The 6,000-nt window shown below is 36.1% G+C and overlaps 1 long non-coding RNA gene across 1 annotated transcript in view; it reads right to left on the bottom strand.

The window, feature by feature from the left end:
• Window positions 1–487: 487 nt before the first annotated feature.
• LOC129627985 (uncharacterized) overlaps window positions 488–6,000 on the bottom strand; it is a 32,560-nt gene continuing 27,047 nt past the window's right edge. The window contains exon 3 of the long non-coding RNA XR_008702680.1: window positions 488–1,833. This is a non-coding gene — a long non-coding RNA (uncharacterized LOC129627985). The remainder of the gene's footprint in view (window positions 1,834–6,000) is intronic.

Genomic DNA, 6,000 nt, shown 5'->3' with positions numbered 1-6,000 from the left:
CCAGACTGCTCACAGTACTCAGCCACCACAACAGAAGGACCCACACAGCCCAAACTGGGAGAAACCCTAGAGCATATAGCTCAAGTGACCAGAGGAGAGTGTGCTGCTGAGAAGCACAGGACATCTTGTCTTAGGATCATTTCTACAAGGCCAGGAAAGGTAACCAACTTGTCAAATAAATAGAAATAAACAGCCATCAAACACAAGAAATGGAGAAAAGGAAGAAGAAAAAAACAAAAAGAACTAGAAAAACAACACCAAGACAATTAACAAAATGATAAAAAGTATATACCTATCAATAGTTACCATAAGTGTAAATGGACTAAATGCTCAATTCAAAAGATAGAGAGTAGCTGTTTGGATACAAAAACAATATCTATATATATGCTGCCTATAAGAGACTTACTTTAAATTTAAAGTCACATACAAACTGAAAGAGAAGGGACAGAACAAGATATTCCATGCAAATGAAGAAAATAAAGCCAAGTTTTAGACAAAATAGACTTTAAAATAAAAACTGTAACAAGAGACAAGAAGGGTAATGATCAAGGGATTAATTCAACATGCAGATATAATAATTATAAATATATCTGCACCCAACATAAGACACATAAATATATAAAACAAATAGTAACAGACATAAAGGGAGAAATTGGCAGTAACACAATAATAAGGAACTTTCAACACTCCACTTATATCATTCAGAGAGAAAATCACTGGCCTTAAATGACATTTCAGACTAAATTGCTTCAATAAATATATATAGAATATTTCATCTAAAAGCAGCAGAATATACATTGTTTTCAAGTGCACATGGAACATTTTCCAGGACAGATCATATGCTATGATACAGAAGAAGTATCAGTAAATTTTTAAAAATTTAAATCATATCAAGCATCTTTTCTGACCACAGTGCTATAAGACTAGAAATCAACTACCCAAACAATGCAAATAAAAACATAAGACATTTGGAGGCTAAGTAATAAACTACTAAATAACCAATGGATAATGGAAGGAATCAAAGAAGAAACTTTTAAAAAATACCAGGAGACAAGTGAAAATAGAAACACAAAAATCTACAATCTATAGACCACAGCAGAAGCAGTTCTAAGAGGGAAGTTAGAGTCAAAGAAACAAGAAAAATCTCAAATAAACAACCTAACTCTACACCTGATGAACTAGAAAAAGAATAAACAAAATCCAAAGATAATAGGGGGAAATAGATGGGGAAACAGTGTCAGACTTTATTTTTTGGGGCTCCAAAATCACTGCAGATGGTGACTGCAGCCATGAAAATAAAAGACGCTTACTCCTTGGAAGAAAAGTTATGACCAACCTAGATAGCATATTCAAAAGCAGAGACATTACTTTGCCAACAAAGGTCCATCTAGTCAAGGCTATGGTTTTTCCAGTGATCATGTATGGATGTGAGAGTTGGACTGTGAAGAAAGCTGAGCGCCGAAGATTTGATGCTTTTGAACTGTGGTGTTGGAGAAGACTCTTGAGAGTCCCTTGGACTGCAAGGAGATCCAACCTGTCCATTCTGAAGGAGATCAGCCCTGGGATTTCTTTGGAAGGACTGATGCTAAAGCTGAAACTCCAGTACTTTGGCCACCTCATGCGAAGAGTTGACTCATTGGAAAAGACTCTGATGCTGGGAGGGATTTAGGGCAGGAGAAGGGGGCGACAGAGGATGAGATGGCTGGATGGCATCACTGACTTGATGGACGTGAGTCTAAGTGAACTCCGGGAGTTGGTGATGGACAGTGAGGCCGGCGTGCTGTGATTCATGGGGTCACAAAGAGTCGGACACGACTGAGCGACTGAACTGAACTGAAAGATAATAGAAGAAAAGACATTATGAAGATCAGAACAGAAATAAATGATATACAAAGAAAAGAACAATGAAACAAAAGGCTAGATCTTAAAAACCATAAACAAAATTGATAAACCTTTAACCAGATTCACCAATAAAAAAGAGAGGGCCCAAATAAATAAAATCAAAAATGAAAAAGAAGTTACAACTGACACCACAGAAATACAAAGATAAGCAAGTACTATGAACAAACACCAATAAAATGGACTATCTAGAAGAAATGGACAGATTCCCAGAAGTGTACAATCTCCCAAGACTAAATCAGAAAGAAATAACAGACTAATCACCGGTAATGAAACTGAATTAGTAATTTTAAAAGTGTCCCAACAAACAAAAGTTCAGGATTGGAAGATTTCACAGATGAATTCTATCATATGCAGAAGAATCAAAGGAGATTCTTCTCAAACTATTCCAAAAAAATTGCGAAGGAGAAAATGCTTCCAAACCCATTCCATAAGGTCAGTGTCACCCTGATACCAAAACCAGACAAAGATATTACCAAAAAAAAAAGCAAATTACAGGACAATATCACTAATAAACTTAGGTGCACAGATCATCAATAAAGTTATTAGCAAACTGATATCAACAATACATTAAAAAGGATCATATACCATGATCAAGTAGACTTATCCCAGAGATGCAAGAGTGGTTTAATGTCTGCAAATTAACCAATGTTATACACCACATTAACAAATTGAAGAAGAGAATTAGATGATAATCTAAATAGATGCAGAAAAAGTTTTTAACAAAATTCAACATTCATTTATGATAAATACTCTCAACAACATGGGTACAGAGGGAAGCTGTATCAAAATAACAAAACGGCCACATATCACAAACCCACAGCTAACATCACACTTAATGGTAAAACGCTAAAACATTTTCCCTAGGGACAGAAATAAGAAGACAAGGATGCCTATACATTGCCACTTTTGTTCAATACAGTATTGAAAGTCCTAGGCACAGCAATCAGACAAGAAATATAAATAAGAGATATCTAAATGGAAAATGAAAAAAGAAAGCTGTCACTGTGTGCAGATGACAAGATACTTACATAGGAAATCCTAAAAGACACCACCAAAAAAAATTACCAAAACTCATTAATTTTATTGAAATATCTTAACAGAAATTTGTTGGGAGCTCCCTGGTGGCTCAGTGCCTGCCAGTGCAGGAGACACTGGTTCAATCCCTGATCCAGGAACGTCAGGGATCCCTGATCCCACATGCTGTGGAGCAACTAAGCCCGTGCATCACAAATAGTAAGCCTGCGCCCTAGAGCCCAGGAGCCTCAACCACTGAGCCCACCCGCCGCAGCTATTGAAGCCTGCACACCGTACAGCCTGTGCTGCAATGATAAGCCTGTGCACAACTAGAGATTAGACCACACGGCAATGAAGACCCAGCACAGCCAAAAATAAATAAATAAAATTACATTTAAAAAAAGAAATTTGTCGTATTTATACACTAACAACAAACTATGAGAGAGAAATTAAGAAATCAGTTTCACCTACAATTGCATCAAAAAGGATAAAATAACTAGGAATAAATCTAACTAAGGAGGTTAAAGATCTATAATTGAAAACAATGAGACACTGATGAAAGAAATTGAAGATGACACAAACAGATGGAAAGATATACCATGTTCTTGGATTGGAAGAAATATCGTTGTTAAAATATTACTCAGCCGTTAATAAGAATACATTTGAATCAGTTCTAATGAGGTTGATGAAACTGGAGCCTATTATACAGAGTGAAGTAAGCCAGAAAGAAAAACACCAATACAGTATACTAACGCATATATATGGAATTTAGAAAGATGGTAACAATAACCCTGTATATGAGATAGCAAAAGAGACACTGATGTATAGAACAGCCTTGTGGACTCTGTGGGAGAGGGAGAGGGTGGATGATTTGAGAGAATGGCATTGAAACATTTATAATATCATATATGAAACGAGTCGCCAGTCCAGGTTCGATGCACAATACTGGATGCTTGGGGCTGGTGCACTGGGACGACTCAGAGGGATGGTACGGGGAGGGAGCAGAGAGGAGGGTTCAGGATGGGGAACACGTGTATACCTGTGGCAGATTCATGTTGATATATGGCAAAACCAATACAATATTGTAAAGTTAAAAAATAAAATCAAAAAAGAAAAGAAAAAAAAATATTACCCAAGGGAATCTATAGATTCAGTGCAATCCCTGTCAAAATAGCAATTGAAATTTTCATAGAGTGAGAACGAATAATTCTAAAATTTGTACAGAAACACCAAAGATCTGGAACAGTCAAAATCATCTTCAGAGAGAAAATCAAAGCTAGAGCATTACATTTCCTGATTTCAAACAAATTACAGTCATCAAAACAGTATTATACTGGCACAATAACAGACACACAGATCAATGGAACAGAATAGGGAGCCCAGAAATGAACACACATTTATGGGTACCCACACCATAGGTGGCCAGTTAACCTATGACAAAAGAAGGCAACAATATACAATGGGGGAAACAGAGCCTCTTCAATAAGTGGTGTTGAGAAAATTGGACAGCTACCTGCAAAAGAATCAAACTAGACTACTCTCTCACATCATGCACAAAAATAAATCCAAAATGGATTAAAGATTTAAATATAAGACCTGAAACCATAACATTTCTAGAAGAAAATATAGGCAGTAAGCTCTTTGACATCAGTCCTAGTAATATTTTTTGATGTGTCTCTCAGGCCAGGGACACAAAAGCAAAAATAAACAAGTGGGACTATATCAAATCAAAAAGCTTTTGCTAAAAAGCTTTTGAACAACAAAGAAAGCTATCAACAATACATAAAGGCCACCTACTGATTGGGAGAAGATATTTGCAAATAATATATGCATTAAGGGATTAATATCCAAAATATAAAAGAACTCATACAACTCAACATCAAAAAACAACCCAATTAAAACATGGGCAGAAGACCTGAATCAACATTTTTTTCAAAGAAAAATACAGAAGGCCAACAAGTACATAAAAACACTCAACATTACTAATCATCAAGTAAATGCAAGTTAAAACCACAATGAGGGGTCACCTCAAACCTGCCAGAATGGCTATCATAAAAAAGACAGCAAGTAACAAGTGTCAGTGAGAATGTAAACTGGTACAGCTACCATGGGAAACAGTATGGATATTCCTCAAAAATTAAAAATAGAACTACTATATGTCCCAAAAATTATATTTCTGATTATTTATCAAGAAAAAACATTAATGAGAAAAGATATATGCACCCCTATGTTCATTGCAGTCTTACTGACAATAGTCAGGATATGGAAGCAACCTAAGTGCTCATCAATAGATGAATGGATAACAAAGATGCAATTTACATATATATAAATATATATATACACATATATGTAATATGTAACTTATATATGTATTATCATATATATGGATGAAAAATAATAACGTATTTATTATGCTAGGCAAAATGATTCAGTTAGAGAAAGACAAATGCTGCATGATTTAAATGAGGAATCTAAATAACAAAACAGAAACATAGTTATAGATACAGAGAATAGGTGGTTGCCAGAAGGAAGTGAGGGTGTTGGGGAGTAGAAAGAAATAGATAAGGGGGATTAAGAGACACAGACTTCCAGTTGCAAGATAAATGAGCCAGAGGTATGAAACGTACAGGGAATCTGGCAACCATTTTGAAATGTAAAAAAACATTAAATCACTGTGTTGTGTAACAGGAACTAACATAGTGTTATAGGTCAGTTATACTTTAGAAACAAGCAAGCTCATAGGAAAAGAGATGAGATTTGTGGTTACCAGAGGCAGTGGGTAGTGGTTGGGGTAATTGGATGAAGGCAGTCAAAAAGCCACCATGAACCAGTTAAAATTTATAAGTACTAGAGGTGTGAGGTACAGCATGACAAATAAAATTAGCACTGCTGTATGCTATATTGGAGAAGGAAATGGCAACCCACTCCAGTGTTCTTGCCTGGAGAATCCCAGGGATGGGGGACCCTGGTGGGCTGCCGTCTATGGGGTCACACAGAGTCGGACATGACTGAAGTGACTTAGCAGCAGCATATGCTATATATGAAAGTTAAGAGCATAAGTCTTGAATTCTCACCACAAGGAAT

This window comes from Bubalus kerabau, chromosome 15 (genome assembly GCF_029407905.1).
Source record: "Bubalus kerabau isolate K-KA32 ecotype Philippines breed swamp buffalo chromosome 15, PCC_UOA_SB_1v2, whole genome shotgun sequence".
NCBI classification, from domain to species: domain Eukaryota; kingdom Metazoa; phylum Chordata; class Mammalia; order Artiodactyla; family Bovidae; genus Bubalus; species Bubalus kerabau.
The sequence above is the reverse complement of the archived record's forward strand: the minus strand, read 5'-3'. Positions and strand labels throughout refer to the sequence as shown.